Here is a 15,338-nt window from a genome sequence, read left to right as displayed (position 1 = left end):
AAGTTGCCCTTTGCAGCTTTCACCCCATCAAAGGTGGTCTTGGATAATATATATATATATATATATATTTAAGTTACTTGTCTCATCCAAAGTGTGGAGAACTTGGTATAGTTGCATGAATTACCTTATGTCCTTTCTTCTCTCCTTCTGCTAAGCAAAAATCCACATCTATTTTGATGCCAACAACAACTGTTCAAATACTTCCCAGAACCAGGGCACTTCTGCTCCCTTTGTGTTTGTGCTCTGGAGCGGTTTCGATCTCCGATGGTCTTCTCCAGTGCAGGGAGAGGGGGCTGGAGGCGGAGGGAAGGCAAATGCTTCTGGTGAGGTTGCTCTAAACTGCAGAAGAGTCAGAGCCTATCCAAGGAAAGTGATGAAATCGTGGTTTCTCTTCCTGGAGAAGGGCTTCTTTTGTCATAACTTTCCCGAAGTGACATCTGGGATGTTAGTGGGGAGCAAGTTGAGCTTTTGATGCTCATCTGGGTGAGAGCTTGGTGACAGTGGATTGTGTCTGTTCCTGTTCCTACCCGCTAATTAAAGCAGTGCTCGGAAAGGGGTGATTGTTATCCTTGGGGTGGCATCATTATGGCAATCGGTCATTTAATTACTAGCCCTTTACCTCCATGGAGTTATAACTTGAAAGCAAACAATCTTCTTGTTAGCTTTAAGGATTTAATTTGTTTAAGAGGGCAAATGATCATTTGCAGAGCTCAGCCACAGTAATTATCCTTTGCACATCATTAACACTGGGAATTGCAGGGAGCAGTGCAGGGCTGGGGCAGAGGACCTGTGGCTGCTGAAACCCAGGCAGTGCTCGGAACTACACCTGCAGGGGATGTTGGTTGTGGTGAGGAGCTGAGTCAAAGCATAACCAAGAGCCCCATCCATCTGCCCCCATTCGTCCATTCTGCCCCCAGGCAGTGGGAGCTGCTGAGGGCACAGGGACGCTCTTTGGGGCATGACTGGTGTCTCTCAGGGTGCTGCAGCCACCACTCCTGGGTGCTTGTGTCTCTCCCAGAAGGGGAAACGTGTGTTGCCTGCTTCCCAAGCTCAGGGCTGAGCTTGGTGTCTGCGACAGTGAGACCTGGAGCTGTGCTCAGGTTGGGGTGGAATTCCTCCTCCTCCTCGCAGCTTGCATCCTCTCCAGGCTGTTCTTGCCTTTCCCTTCTGATTTGCTTCAGGTCTTTCCCTGCTTTAACTCCGAGATGTCAGATGACATCTCTCTGGTCAGTGGTGGCAGGTGAGCGGTGCTGTGTCCTGCTGAGGCTCTCTGAAATTTCACAGCCTGTTTGCTGGGGCTGCAGGCTCTAAGGCAGGCAGGGACACGTGCCAGCCCCTGTAGCTCCTGGCCCTGGCCAGCCCCTGCCCCTGCTGCTGCTTTCCTGCATCTCCCTGCCCATCTGCTCCATAAATGCTGCTGGATTCTCCCACTATTTTATCTGGTTATCTCAAACCCACTCAGTTATCTGTGTCTCGTTGGCTCATTCTGACCCAAATCATGTCCTCCCACTGAGAACCAGGGCACTGCTTGGCTTTGGAGATTCCGAAAGGCAGGAAGAAAGGCCATGTAGCTGGAGGATGGGTATGGAGCTTGGGGACAGTGGGGCCATTTTGGTGGCACTGATTTGTCCTTAGTTATGGGGTGCACTGGGTGCTTTTGCTTGAGTGGAACCAGTTCCTGTGGTCTCTGCTCCCCCTTGGCAGCTGGCAAGTGTGGGAGAGGGACCTCTGTGGCGGGGACATGTGGCTGCGTTGCTGCTCCTCTCCCTCCCTGCAGGAAGGGCTGGCACTGTTCTGGGTGCTCTGGTGCCCTTCAAGCCATGCTTGGTCAGCTGCATGTTGTCCCTGAGGGCAGGGGATGGGATGCAGCCAGCTGGGATCACCCTAGGGGTGACCTCGCTCCAGAAGAGTGCCCATAGGGTATCTCATGTGGGAGTGAGTGTTGTTTTCTTTGAGGTCTGTGAAGCTCATGGAGAGACAAGAAGGCACAAGGGCTCCCAGGCTTACAGAAGGATTTTGGTGACTGAAAGCACCTTGAGAGGAAAAATGAAATGTGAAAATGGTGGAGTCTGAGTAGTTCTTGGTCCTGAGCCCTGTGGTCCCTGGGGCTCCTCTAATGCTGTTCCCATTGGTGGTGGCAATTGCCGTGGGGGTCTGGTCCTGCTGGGCTGGCAGATGCAGCGTTGCTCTGGGTACATTGATGTGGCTGTCACTGAGCTGTCATCTCTTCCCTTGTTGTTCCTTTGGCTTCCTGGGCATGTAGTGTCTGTGCTGTCCCTGTTCTGGGTGCTTTGAGCTTAGTAAGCCCTCTCTCAAATGAGAGCCAGCAACCTGCTTGTCTCCCTGAGGACTTGCCCTGTGCTGTGGGTTACAGAGCACCCAGAGGGACACCCTGTGTGTGCACTGGTGCTGGTACCCAGCCTGGTTCTGGGCATGTGTGATGTGATGTCTGCAGTATAGACCACAGCTCTTGCTCTGTTTATATTTACAGGAGGTAACTGGGGACAGTATTACCTCGAGGCACTCGGTGCTGGTGTTGTGCAGCATTCAGCTGTGGAAGAGGGTGACTGCCTCTCAGAGCATCCAAAGTGACCCCTGGATTGCCGGCTACGCGGGTGAGCCTGCAAAAGGTGAGCGTCTGGCAGGGCAGCTGCCTGGCTTGTGTTTAATGTTTTGTAGAGTGCTAAGAATGTACACATAGAGACAGGAGACCCCACAAGTCCCTCAGATGTTAGTTCTGTTTCTTTCACTTGGAAGTTCCCCTCTGCCTCTACTGGTGTGTCATTAAAATGAGAGGAGCACAGTTGCCCACTAGCTTCTTAGACTGGACCTCTTCTTCTGCTGTTCTGCTGCAAATTCGTCCCTTTTTAACAGTAGAGTACCGAGTAGAAACTGGACTAGTATCTTAAATGCATTTGGGAGTCATAAGCTGAGTGTACTAGTACTGCTTATAAGCTATGCCTTGGGCTTGGTTGGGGCTTTAAGGCACATGCACACAAACCTCCCCGTAACTTCACAGCAGATGCAGACATGCACTGTGCCCTGCTCGGTGCAACCCTGCAGTGCCATGCATGTGTGCAGGTGACTGAGCTCCAGACATGCCAGTAGCCTACGGGAACCATAGAGTCATCTCCTTTCATGCAGGTTTTTTCTCATGTGGGACATGGGGAGAACTGGTTCTACTTCCCAGAGCAGAGCTGTAAGACCTTGTTAGTTAGTGATTAGCTGGTGCTGGGAGGCTTCAGCTGCAGGTCAGATGGAAAGTGGAGTCTGGGGACTCTGTGTGTGTGTGTGTGTGTTAGGGGGCAGCAGGATCTTGAAGTCTTTTTGTCTCTATGTTGCAAGCACAGAAGAAAACTTTGGCTTGGCCTTGAAGCTGCCAGTGTGCTGGTCCCTCATGCAGGAGGTTGTGACTGACTCCAAGGCAGCTGGTAGCTCTCATTTGGTGGCTGAGGTCTATTGAGAGATGTGAGAGAGGTTTTGGGAGCTGCTGGTTGGCTCAACAGGATGTTTCTTGGGGCTAATAATATCACAGGATGGCAAAATCTCTAACTCCTGTGAGGCTTTACAGTGAGTTTGGGTGTCCAGAGTTGTTCTCTTCATTCAAAAGGAAGGGGCAAGATGTGGGTTTATTATTGAGGAAGAAACCTGCTGTGCAGGTCTGGCAGGGATCTGCCTTGGCTGGGATGTACCTGCTTGTTCTGGTGCCTGCTTTGAAGCAGCACAGGGAAGAGACTGCTTCATGCACCAGCACCTCCAGTTATTGCTCCTGGCTGGGCTGGGTGGTGTTTCTCCATGCTCACAGCATCAATACGGATTGCTTCCGAGGGAGCAGTGTTCTGGGTATGCATTCGTTGGCTTGGGTTTCCTCCTATGCAAAATGAGTTTCTAGCTCCTTTATAAATCAGCTTGAGATGTAATGAAAGACATCACTGTGGAAGAGGAAAATACTGTTAGTGAGTTACTCACCTCATTAACAAGGTCGGGTCATTGCCTTGTAACAAAATCATTTTGTTTTGCTCTAATCAGTCTTAGTAGCTTGAGTGCTGAGTAATTACTCATGTGATCATGAAAAAGATGGGAGAGCAGGAGCATAGCTGCTGGCAGGCTTCTGCAGCGAGTTGTGCAGATGATTTTGGGAAGGCATCTTTCCAGATGTGCAGTGCCCATGGAACAGTGCTGGCAGAATCCAGCTTCAGCCAGGAATGGTTATGGTCCTCCTTACAACGGTCTGTAGGGGTGTTCAGAAGAGCATTAGCAGCATTCTTAGACTTTGCTGTGCAAGCTTTGGCTTAATTTTTATGATGCCATTTGATGTGCAGCATGCTGAGTGTCTCTCCAAACTGTTCCTTTCTCTAGTCTATGTAAGTCATCAAGACCCCAGAGGCTGTCAGACACATCTGTTCTCTAAACCAGAAAGTGTCCTCCTAGGCATTTGCACCCTTAGTGTATTTTCTTTAGAGTTTTTTTGGTTTTGTCCTCACGTCAGTGGCATTTTCCTTTTCATGAGGAAACACCACTGTGGCAGCCAGGATGGTTGGGCACGGCTGGATGGTGCAGCTCCAGAGGACAGGGTACTGAGAGCTGCTGCTGTGGGGGTCACATGCCTCAGGAGAGACGACTGTCAGCAGGTCATGCTTTTCCTTAGAGGTGTGATGGTTGTGCATTTGCCTTCTGCATATCCAGAAGAGCTGGGATGAGGGGCAGCAGCTGGCACCTTCCGTACCTTGCTAAGAGGGAACGCAGGATGGGCTGTGAGACATGACCTACTGTGCTCTCGGTCTGTCTCATCAGGCCCATACCTGAGTCAGAGTGTAGCTTCTGATCAGAAGTCAGGCTGAGCTTGACCATCCCACATGTGCTGGAGGTGAATGGTGGTTTTCCACCTCTGCCTGGCAGCTCCTGGGAGCGTGGTGGGGGTAACAAAACCAACACTGGTCAACATTCCATTGTGCCCTCTCTTCTTGATGGGTCCTTGCAGGAACCTGGGTCAGGCTCTTTGAGTGTTCACAGCTCAGCAGCTGCTATTGAAGTTGTCCTTTTCTGTAAGACACTTCCTGCAACAGCATGAGCTCCTGCTGAAGCTGCAGCTTTCCCTCCCCTTGGTCCACTTGCTGACCTCAGGTAAACTATTGTTAGTTCTTGCTGTACTTTCAATTTTCTTCCTTCTGGCTGAGTTCAGGAGTCTTTTTTTTTCCCCTGAAGTTGCAGGAACTGGTGTGGGGTACAGTCTTTCTCTTGGAGGAGGGTGAGGTGCACTGGAACTGAGGTGGGTTTTGGATTGAGATCTCTGCACCTTAGGGTTTGCCTGTCAACTGGCCATGAACAGTGAAGTATCACTTGTGCAAGGTACACAGGCAGCTTTCTGGGTCCACTGCTCCATCAGTGCTCCCCATCACCTGTATGGGGTATTGTAGGTGGTGATCTAATGGACTCTTCCCTAAAGAACCATCAGGAGGAAATACTTGTATACCAGTTTGTGTAGCCAATATCATGTCTGTGGGTTGCAAATGCAGGTTTGGAGATTTGACTGCTGCAGGGACCTGCTCCTCTGCTGCTGCTTCTATTGTGAAAGCTCCTGAGAAGCAGACAGAGGCTGTGGTTGCTGAACTGCCCTTCTCCGTTCATACGTTTACTCTGATTCTCCTCCTGCGTTGAATCAGTTCAAGAAGCTGCACAAACAAGAGGCTGCCTACTGGGGTTGTACGGTGGTGTTCTGGTGACTGAGGACCTGAGCTCAGCAGCACTGGTGTGGGTGCAGGGAAGGGGCAGCTGCAGGACTTGATGTTTATCCTTGGCAAGCTTTGTGGGATTCTCCAGGCTGTTGATACTTCTGAGTGGAAGCACAACCCTTTGGGACAGACTCAGTGACTCGATGTTTCTCCTGGCTTGCCTGCCCTTGCTTCCATCCTTTGTGTTCTTTCTTTTAGTGTCAGTGTTCAGTCAGGAGCTACTTGCTCATCTTTGCAGTCCCCCTGTCACTACTGCTTGCTTTCCAGGAAGTGGAGATGGATCATTCTTGAGCTTGGAGGACATGATCCATTACAGTCAACTGGGTATCCTGAACTGCTGTTGTCTCCAGAACTGTGTCCCATGAGATTCCTCCAGGCAGGTCCCTGAGCAGGCTAGTGTTGGCTCTCCTGCAGTCCAGTGCTGTGGTCTGTAGGCTTGTTGTCCTGTTCACCCCCCTTGCGAAGCTGAACTCCACCATCTCATGGCCACTGCAGCCAAGGCTGCTCATGACCTTTGCATCCAGGACCAGTGCTTCCTTGTTTGTAAGTTCTAGGCCCAGCAGAGTGTCTCCTCTCCTTGCTTTCCTGTGTCAGGAAGCTGCCACCAGGGCTCTCCAGAACCCCCTGGCTTTCTTAAGCCCTACTGTGGTGTTCCTCCAGCAGGTACTGGGTTTGCTCAAGTCCACTGTGAGAACCAGGATCTGCAAACATGAAGCTTCTCCCAGTTGTCTGGAGGTCTCAACTACTTTGGCTGGATCAGGTGGTCTATTGCAGGCACACCACCATAATGTCACCTGTGTTGATCTGTTCCCAGCCCTGAGCCTTAAGCTCTTGACTACCCAAAGGCACAGCTCCGTGCACTCCAAGCAGCTCCTTTTTGCTGTCCCATGTGCATCCATCACAGCACTGTCATCTCAGCTGTCCCACTGTGTCCTGTGGTCCTGATGAGGCCATAGCCTCAGCCATGCCCTGGATCTGCCCCTGGGTGGTAGAGAGAAGCCTGGTCCCCCCATTACCCTGCACCATGGGCCTCTCCTTTAATCGGTTTTGAATTTCCCACCTTTTAATCCCATTGAGTGCCCTTAATGCCCATGTGGTGGAACAAGGAGACCTCTGTCCACAGTGGCTCTGCTGGAGATGTGGGTTTTGGCAATGCTAAAAATACATCTCGCCTGCTGGGGCTTGTGTGAGGTAACCATGGCAACAGGGCTCTAGGAGCAGGTCTGAAGGCAATTGCACCTATTAAGTGGGAAATAGAGCTGATAGAGCTCAGCAAACCTAAAACCAGTAATAGCCCCCAGCATGCAGTGTGTGATGCTGCGCTCTGTGGGCCATCTCATCTTGGGCTGGTTGAAACTGTTCCTTTTGGGCTCTGAAGGAGCATCCCAAGTGCAGCTTGATATCCAACATGTCCATGCAAGGCACCCCTCAGCCTTGCCCATCAGTCCCTGTGTGCCCAGCTTCAATGCCAAAGTCCCTCAGAATCAACGGGGATGTTTCATTGATGGGTTAGCTCTTCCCAGAGGAGCTCTCTTTCCAAAATCTTCCAGGGTTCTTGCAGAGTTTGTGGGTGTTCTCCCTCCTTGCTAGCCGTGCTTTGCCACCCTGGTGTGCTGATGCCATCCTGTGTGTGTTTGGGGCTTGGGTGCAACTGTATCTCTGCCTGATGCTGTGGGAATTGTCTGATCCTGGAGCAGAGTGGTGGTGATGATGATGCCTGTCCCCAGACGGGTGATGGTTCCTGCCCTGGCTCTTCTCGCCAGCGCTGCTCAGCTCTGATCTTGATCACACTGACCCTGAAGAGCCCCTGGAAGCTTCTTGCTGTGTGTGTAAGCACTGGAGAGGAGGACCCAGGGAGGGATACTGGTTGCTTCCTGGTTTTACTTGTCCTGCAGCACACAGGCATCACTGTGGAGCAAGTATCAGTGGAGGAGAGCTTGAGGTTAAACCACAGTAGATGCAAAACAGAGGTCTGAGAGGAAGGAAGCGGGGGCTGTGCAGCTGTGCTGGGAGGATGCTGCACCCGCTGGAAGCAGTGGTGGGATCTCCTGAGGCAATTGAGGTGAAGGAAGCCATGGTGAAGTCACCAGTTTACTTGGCTTGGTGGTGGCAGGAGGTGGTGTTAGTGGTGCTGGGGGGGTGGGATGAGAAGCTCAGGTTAAGGGCAGTAAGAATGCAAATGGGCACATCTGTTGTGTGTCCCTGGCTGTCAGGCCATGGATTGGTGGCTGGGCTGTCCCACACATAAGGCAGGCAGTGTTTAACACAGCCATCACCAGAGAGGGATCTTGGGGTCTCCAAGAGCTGGTTCTTCTCCTCCACTGGTGTGAGCAGAACCCGGGCTGTGCCCTACGAGCATGGCTGAGCTGTGAGTTGTGCATGATTTCAGGCTGGCACGGGTGCCCTGTGGCTCCTGGGAGCACTGGCTTTGCTGAACTGGGCTACTTCAGGGTGGCATTGGTCCAGGATGATGGAAGTGCCTTCCCTTTGCAGAAAAGCTCCGAGCATGGGGACTGGGAGTCTTTAAACTGATTTAGGCAAATTTCAAGGGTTTTAGAGTGGATGTTTTGAACTCACTTTGAATTATGGAGCTGGAGGCAACCCTGTAGCATGGGGTTTTTTGTATAGGTTAAAGCAAAAGCCTGCATGAAAGTGCTCTGTGACCCAGGCCAGGCAGAAGCAGAGCTGGGCCATGGGGGAAGGCTTGGGCATGCCTGGAGGCAGAGCCAGTGGCACAAGAAGGTGCTGGGAGCTTCTTCAGGCTCCTACTCGGGTCTTTGCCTCCTGATGGAGCTGATTTGCTGGGTGAGGACTCACAGCAGAGCCCATGTATCTGGGATTTACGTGGGACCAGGCAGCTGTGTGCTCCGGCAGCACAGAGCTGCTGAAAAAGTGATGGGTCTGGAGGTCTGGATGTGCCGACAGCACAGGAGCCGTGACTGGACTGGCACTCCTGGAACTCTGGCGGATGCAGGTTTGGCTTGGAGCCTCAGCAGGTGGGAGGGAGGGATTGAGGAGGGCAGTGAGCTTCACCCTGCTCTGCAGGCTGCTTGGGAAGGACTGTCCCTTGGCTGGTCCTTTCCATGTTGCCTCTTCTATAGCTGTCAGATTTTGCACATGCAGCACAACTCCAGCAAGGTTCAGCACTGGCTTTCCTACGTTACTTTACAGGCAAACTGGGGCACAACACACATGTGGTTCAGCAGCTCTTTGTGACCCTTTCTTTGGTGGCTCTAGTGTCCATGTGCCTCCCTGTTCCCCTGAGCAGGAATACTGCAGAATTGACTTTGTCCTGTTTCTATTGCCAGTCACCTGTGAAATGCTTCTGCTCTTCCGGCTGAGGCTGCACAAGGACCTGCAGAGGAATGATGTGTGTGTAAGGAAAGAGAAGGAGGCAGCATAAAGAGCTTCTTTTTCCCTCCCTACAAGGGGTAATGTTGAGAGGGTTTCTCATAAAGTGTTCTTGCCCTATTCCTGCAAGACTAAAAGGAGTTGTAGTTAAGTGGCAGTTAACTTCCCCTGTGCATGCTGCCAAGGAATGGAATGAGGGATTGACTTATCTTGCAGCACTTTAGGTTCTTGAAAATGACTTGGGAAGAAGCATAGTGCTGTATGTGGTTTGCATGTTTAATTTATGTTAATAGCCCAAGTTTGAATTACTTAATTTTAAATCATGGACCTTTGATCTTTCCTTTTTTAGCGACTCCTATTGCAGCTCAAATTTATCCTTCTAGCTCCTCTCCTTTTGTGGTGAAGTGGACAGAAGTCGTATAGACACTAAAAGCCCCTGCTGGACACACCCTGAGCACAGCTCTGGTACAGCTCTTCTCCACTACATGGTGTGGGTCTGTACTGTGGGGCTGTCTCTCCTGCTGCTGGGCCGCCTCCAAGGGGGAAGACATTATGTGTACTCTGCTCTGGTGAGACGCCGCTTGGAGCACTGTGTGCAGTCGTGGTGTCCTCAACATAAGAAGGACATGGAGCTTATTATGGAAGAGTTGCAGCGAGTCCAGAGGAGGCCATGAGGATGGTCAGGGGCTGGAGCACCTCCCGTACAAAAACAGGCTGAGAGAGCTGGGCTGGTTCAGCCTGGAGAAGAGAAGGGTCCGGGGAGACCTTAGAGCAGCTCCAGTGCCTAAAGGGGCTACAAGAAACCTGGAGAGGGGCTCTGGACAAGGGTCTGTAGGGACAGGCCAAGGGGGAATGGCTTTAACCTGACAGAGGGGAGACTGAGATGAGCTCTTAGGCAGAAGCTCTTCCCTGTGAGGGTGCTGAGGCGCTGGCACAGGGTGCCCAGAGAAGCTGTGGCTGCCCCATCCCTGGCAGTGTTCAAGGCCAGGTTGGACGGGGCTTGGAGCAACCTGGTCTGGTGGAAGGTGTCCCTGCCCATGGCAGGGGCTGGAACTGGATGAGCTTTAAGGTCCCTTCCAAGCTATGATTCTATGTTGTATCACCTTGGCATGAGGTAGGGGGGTAAGACCTGTCTCATTGCTTTCTGTTTGCTTTTGGAGGTGGTAATTTGGGCTTGCAGTCATTTATTGAGTGTAGCTTCATCTTTCCTGCAGAACCGTCTTCTGCTGTGTAGCTTTCCCCGGTTTCTGCATGTACATAGCAGTTGGGTTGCCCAGGGTGGTTGGTTCCTGTCTGGGAAGAACGAGTTTATTGTGGGGGGAAGGGCAGGTATTAAGGTTGAGCTTGTTATTGCCTCAAACCAAGTGAGTGAGGTTTGGAGGATGAAGCAGAAACTTGAGGAGCAGTTCCTGGCAGTGGTCTTGCTCTTTCTTTTTGTGGTCAGAAGGTGTCTCTGAATGGGCAGTCACAGCTGCTGTGCATGTGGCAGGGAAAATCTTACAGAAGGGGGAAAAGATGCTGCAAGGGTCTGCCATAGCAGAGTCCCCTTCAGCAGTGTGCCTGGTGTGCGTTGAGCATATTCTCCCCTCCTGATGCTGGTGTGATGCTGTTGGGCAGTTTTGGAGGCTTCAGGGTGAGGACACTTTGAAGGAGGCTCCAGAGGTGCTTGCTGCAAACCTCACCTCCCAGAAGTGGTAGCACTCACCTCTGGCTATTGCTTTGCCTGTGCTGTGTCAGTGCTCTAGGATGGCTTCTGCTGGCTATGGGATAGTGGTCACTGATACAGGCAAACTGGTGCATGTGATCTGGACACCCACAGAATCCCAGAATGGTTTGGATTGGAAGGGACCTTGAAGCTCATCCAGTCCCAACCCCCTGACACAGGCAGGGACACCTTCCACTAGACCAGGTTGCTCCAAGCCCCGTCCAACCTGGCCTTGAACACTGCCAGGGATGGGGCAGCCACAGCTTCTCTGGGCACCCTGTGCCAGCGCCTCAGCACCCTCACAGGGAAGAGCTTCTGCCTAAGAGCTCATCTCAGTCTCCCCTCTGTCAGGTTAAAGCCGTTCCCCCTTGGCCTGTCCCTACAGGCCCTTGCCCAAAGCCCCTCTCCAGGTTTCCTGTAGCCCCTTTAGGCACTGGAGCTGCTCTAAGGTCTCCCCTTAAGGAGCCTTGTCTTCTCCAGGCTGAACCAGCCCAGCTCTCTCAGCCTGGCTCCGGGGCAGAGCTGCTCCAGCCCTCGCAGCATCTCCATGGCCTCCTCTGGACTCACTCCAACAGCTCCATGTCCCTCTTGTGCTGCTGCCCCAGAGCTGGATCAGGACTTCAGGGGGGGTCTCCCCAGAGAGCGGCAGAGGGGGACAATGCCTTCCCTAGGCTGGTGCTGTCAAGGTGACAGTGACCTGAGGGGCACAGGAGCAGTGGCACTGGCAGTGCTGTGGCACTGGCAGTCTGGCTCCCATGTGCCTGCTGATGCTTCAGTGTTGCAGTGTGGAGCACTGCCTCACTGGTGTTTCACATAAAGTCTTCCAAAATCTTTATATCTTAAGTGTACATTACCCGTTCATATATCTTTATGCACTAGGCAAATATGGAGGCATATTGGATAAAACACTACAAATACTTGCAATTCCCTGAGCAAAGAGCTCTCTGAAACTTGTGCTTTTGCCTTACATGTGGTCTTTTATTGCACTGCTTTTCAGGTTCACATATCCAAGCCCTTGGCAGCCCCTCTCCAGGTTTCTTGTAGCCCCTTTAGGCACTGGAAGCTGCTCTAAGGTCTCCTAGAGCCTTCTCTTTATCCAGGCTGAACAAACTCTGTTCTCTCAGCCTCTCTCCAGAGCAGCGCTGCTCCAGGCCTCTCTCCTCACCTTCGTGTACTTCCCCACATTTCCCTCCTCACTGGAGGGTGCTGATCATTGTGCTGCAATCGGTACAGCTGCAGTTCTGCAGTTGTTCTCATTCAGGTTTAAAAACCACACGTGCTTTTTGGGACCCTGTCAAACTGCCAGGTTTCTCTCACTCTCAACAATCATCTTTGAAAAATGTCAAGTCTTTTTTATTTATTTTCCTTTTTTCCTTTTCCTCTGGATCTTTTCCAAGCTCAGGGCTTTGGGGCTTTGCAAATGCTGAGAGGCAAAGCCATTGCTTACACTGGGATCAGGGAGTGTTTAAGCAAAGCCTTTGGTGAAGCCGCTGCCCAGGGATACTCCAGCCTGGTCTGTGGCAGGGCTGTGGGTGTGTTTGCTGCATGGATCTCATGTCGGGATGGGTAACTCTTTGAGTTGTGGCTGTGTTGTCAGCTGCAGGAGCGTGAGCTGAGGGCTTTGCACTGGAGGACACTGTGCTCTCTGTACAGAAAGATTGAGAACCTCTGAACTGGATCCAACCACCAGCAGCACACAGGGGAGGTACACACGTGCCTTGCTTCCTCAAGCTCCAGCTGGCTCTCTTGTGGAGCCTGGTATGTGCCAACAGGTCCAGGCTGTGGTGAGATGCTTGGTGGTGGTGCAATGCTCTTGGGACAGTTGCACCCTTGGTCCCATGTGTTTGGTGCCCCAGTGCGGTTTGGTTCTAGTGTTTCTTCCTGATGGTGCTCAGGCACTGGAAGAAAGGTCTTATAGGTACTGGGAAGGGGGCTCTGTGGTCACCTTTTGACTATTAAAGATGGAACACTCAGTAGTGGAGCCCCTGGTTTGGGGCCTCCATCATCAGTCTGAAAAGAGGAATGAAAAATAACCTGATCCAGGCTCCCAAAACTATGAAGGTGGTGAGCTGGATAAGGCTGCTGCTCACCTCATCTCTCAGTACCAGAACTAGGAGGTGGCAGTGAAACCAGTGGGTTTGAAAGAAGATGAAGGCTGGCACCGCTTCACTGCAGCGGTATCAAGTGTCTGGAGCTTGGTGCTGCAGTAGGTAGTGGAGGCAGATGGCTCATTTGAAAGAGACTGGGCAGATTATTGCCTAGCAGGTATATAGATGGATCCAGAAAGGCCTTGTTTGGGATATACCCACTGATATTCCTCATCCCATAGCTGTGGATACTGGGAATGGTTAAGGAAATGTACCATGGGATGCCCAGGCTCCTGTTGTCTCCCTTAACAGTCTCTTTGGAGAAGGCTGGGGTAGAACAGCAGGAAAGCCAGGCGTTTGTGGCCTGTGAGGGTGCTGAGGTCTGCTGGGGACCCCCCAAAGTTGGGACACATGTATTCAGGGCAAGAACTTGCACAGTCTTGAGCTCTGCCCAACGGTAAGACGTCTCTGGGCACTGCCAGGCTGAACTTTCTCTACCTGGTTTAGGTTTTGCCTCCTGTGAGGACTCTTGGTTGTAGTCTGTAGGCTGGATGTCTGAGCTGCGTCAGGTTTCCCTCAAGGTGTGCAAAGGTGCTTTGGAAGCCCAAATCCTTCAGAATATACAATGTCTCTTCCCAAAGCCATGGGGCTGCTGGTGGTCCCCACCATGTAGATCTTTGCCCTGTGCCAGGACCAGGGTTGGCAGATCACTGAGTGCAGCAGCGGGAGGAGGTCAGGGGAACAGGAGATCTCCTGGTCCAGGAGGGAGGATGCTGTTTACACTGGTTCTGTTGCAAGCCCATGATTTGTTGCCAGCTTTAATGACAGAGCAAAGCATATTTACTCAGCTTGTTTGGACGGGTAACAACTGCTGGATAAGAAAAAGTCAGATGGGAATCAATTAGAGGCTTCAGCTCTTGAGGGAAAGATCATATTTGACATCTGATGCCCTGTGAAACTAAGGACAATGCTGCTATTTATACTGTTCTTTTCTGGTTCCTTCCCTTCTTCTCTGTCATGATCCTTGCTCTAATAGTAGATCTCTGACCCTCTCTGTGTTTTGCTCCCAGAGCCAGCGCTGACACCAGCCCTCTCATGTGTTTCTTATGAAGAGATCTTTGTGTTTGTGAGGGGGTGGTGGGACAGTGCTGCTGGCTGAGCTTCACATCCCTCTTCCCTTCTCTCCCTGAGGATGAAACGGTGATGCAGAAGGCTTTCCACCGGGAGAGCCCAGCACAGGAATGAGCATGTGCCCTGCCAAGTGGTTGTAGACGGAGTCTGAGTGGCAGCTGGAGCCTTTGGGCTCTGAGTTCACTGCTTTGGGTGGCATCGTGGCCTCTTGCTCCTCTCTACTCCTTTCCTTGGTAAGTTGAATGGTTTTGTGGCTTCACCTGCTTCTGCTGGGAGCTCTCTTGTCACTGGAGCAGGTGAAGTCAGAGCAGATGAAGTTGATTTCCCATGTGAGGATGGCCCCTGGTTGAGTATGGGGGGCATGAGGAGGTGGGAGAGGATGCAGGGGAGTGGGGGAGATGGTGGTGGCTCTTACAAAGAGCCCCAGTCCCTGCTGACCAGGAGATCCTGCAAGACTCCTGTGCTGGGCAAGAATCACTGTGAGTCCATGTCACCATGACATCTCCTTGCCTACAGCCCAGCCAACTCTGCTGGAGGTGCCAGTGTGTGCGTCAGCAGCAGTGAGTCAGGGCACCGGACCCTACTCACCTCCAGGCAGAGACATTCCTAGCTGCATTTATGAAACAACCTGCTTAAAAGCCTTTTCCCTAAGTGGTGACACTGACATCCTTCCTTGGAGCCTCTGGGCTTGGGCACTGGGTGCTGCTGGTCAGTGGGTCACAGAAACTGTAGCTCTTGAGACCAAAAGCACCTGTGAACCTGTTCTCTGCCCTGGAGGAACACCCCATCATAAACGACAAGCATCCATGCAGAAATGGGACACCCTGGAGGAAAGGTCTGCAGTGGGCTTGCCTTGCCCTGCCTTGTACCACACTAACTGCACATTACAGAGCATGTCCCTTGGGCACACTCAGTCTTGAACATGAATGCTCTTGGCATCAGTAAAGGCAAAGCTAAAGCTTTTCAGTGAGGCAAAAATAATTTGCTCTGCTTCCTCAGGACTTAATTTTGAGGTTGGCTTGAGGCTCACAGAACACGCACTTGATCTTATCTTGGCTTCTTGATCTCCTTTTCCTCCCTTTAATACTGATGCAAAAGAAGATTTTTCAACTTCTTTTGACTGTTGGCTTTCTATTTGTGCTTCAGTTGAGGTGTAAACTCCAGCTGGATCCTCTCAGATATGTGGGCTGTTCTGTAACCTGTGGAGCTGTCGTCCCTTGGAAGTAGCTTTTCCATGTGAGGGGTGTTTGGTCTGCAAACTGAAACTGACTCTCCTAGCAGGGGTGTGCCGTTGGGTTTGGCAGAACTGGGAGGGTCGGAGCCAGCCCTGCA

General features: G+C 51.8%; 1 protein-coding gene across 2 annotated transcripts in view; it reads left to right on the top strand.

Moving 5' to 3' along the window:
- The window catches only part of LOC136016422 (ankyrin repeat and fibronectin type-III domain-containing protein 1-like), a 231,786-nt gene that overhangs the window by 2,395 nt on the left and 214,053 nt on the right, over nt 1-15,338 (top strand). The window contains exon 2 of one of the 2 annotated variants that reach the window (XM_065683594.1): nt 2,492-2,630. The gene's annotated coding sequence lies outside the window, so the exon portion shown is untranslated. Of the gene's footprint in view, nt 1-2,491; nt 2,631-14,188; nt 14,240-15,338 lie in introns of those variants that run through there. The other variant, XM_065683598.1, reaches the window with a different exon arrangement.

This window comes from Lathamus discolor, chromosome 6 (assembly GCF_037157495.1).
Source record: "Lathamus discolor isolate bLatDis1 chromosome 6, bLatDis1.hap1, whole genome shotgun sequence".
NCBI classification, from domain to species: Eukaryota; Metazoa; Chordata; class Aves; order Psittaciformes; family Psittacidae; genus Lathamus; species Lathamus discolor.
Note: the sequence above shows the minus strand (reverse complement) of the source record. Positions and strands in the feature narration are given on the sequence as shown.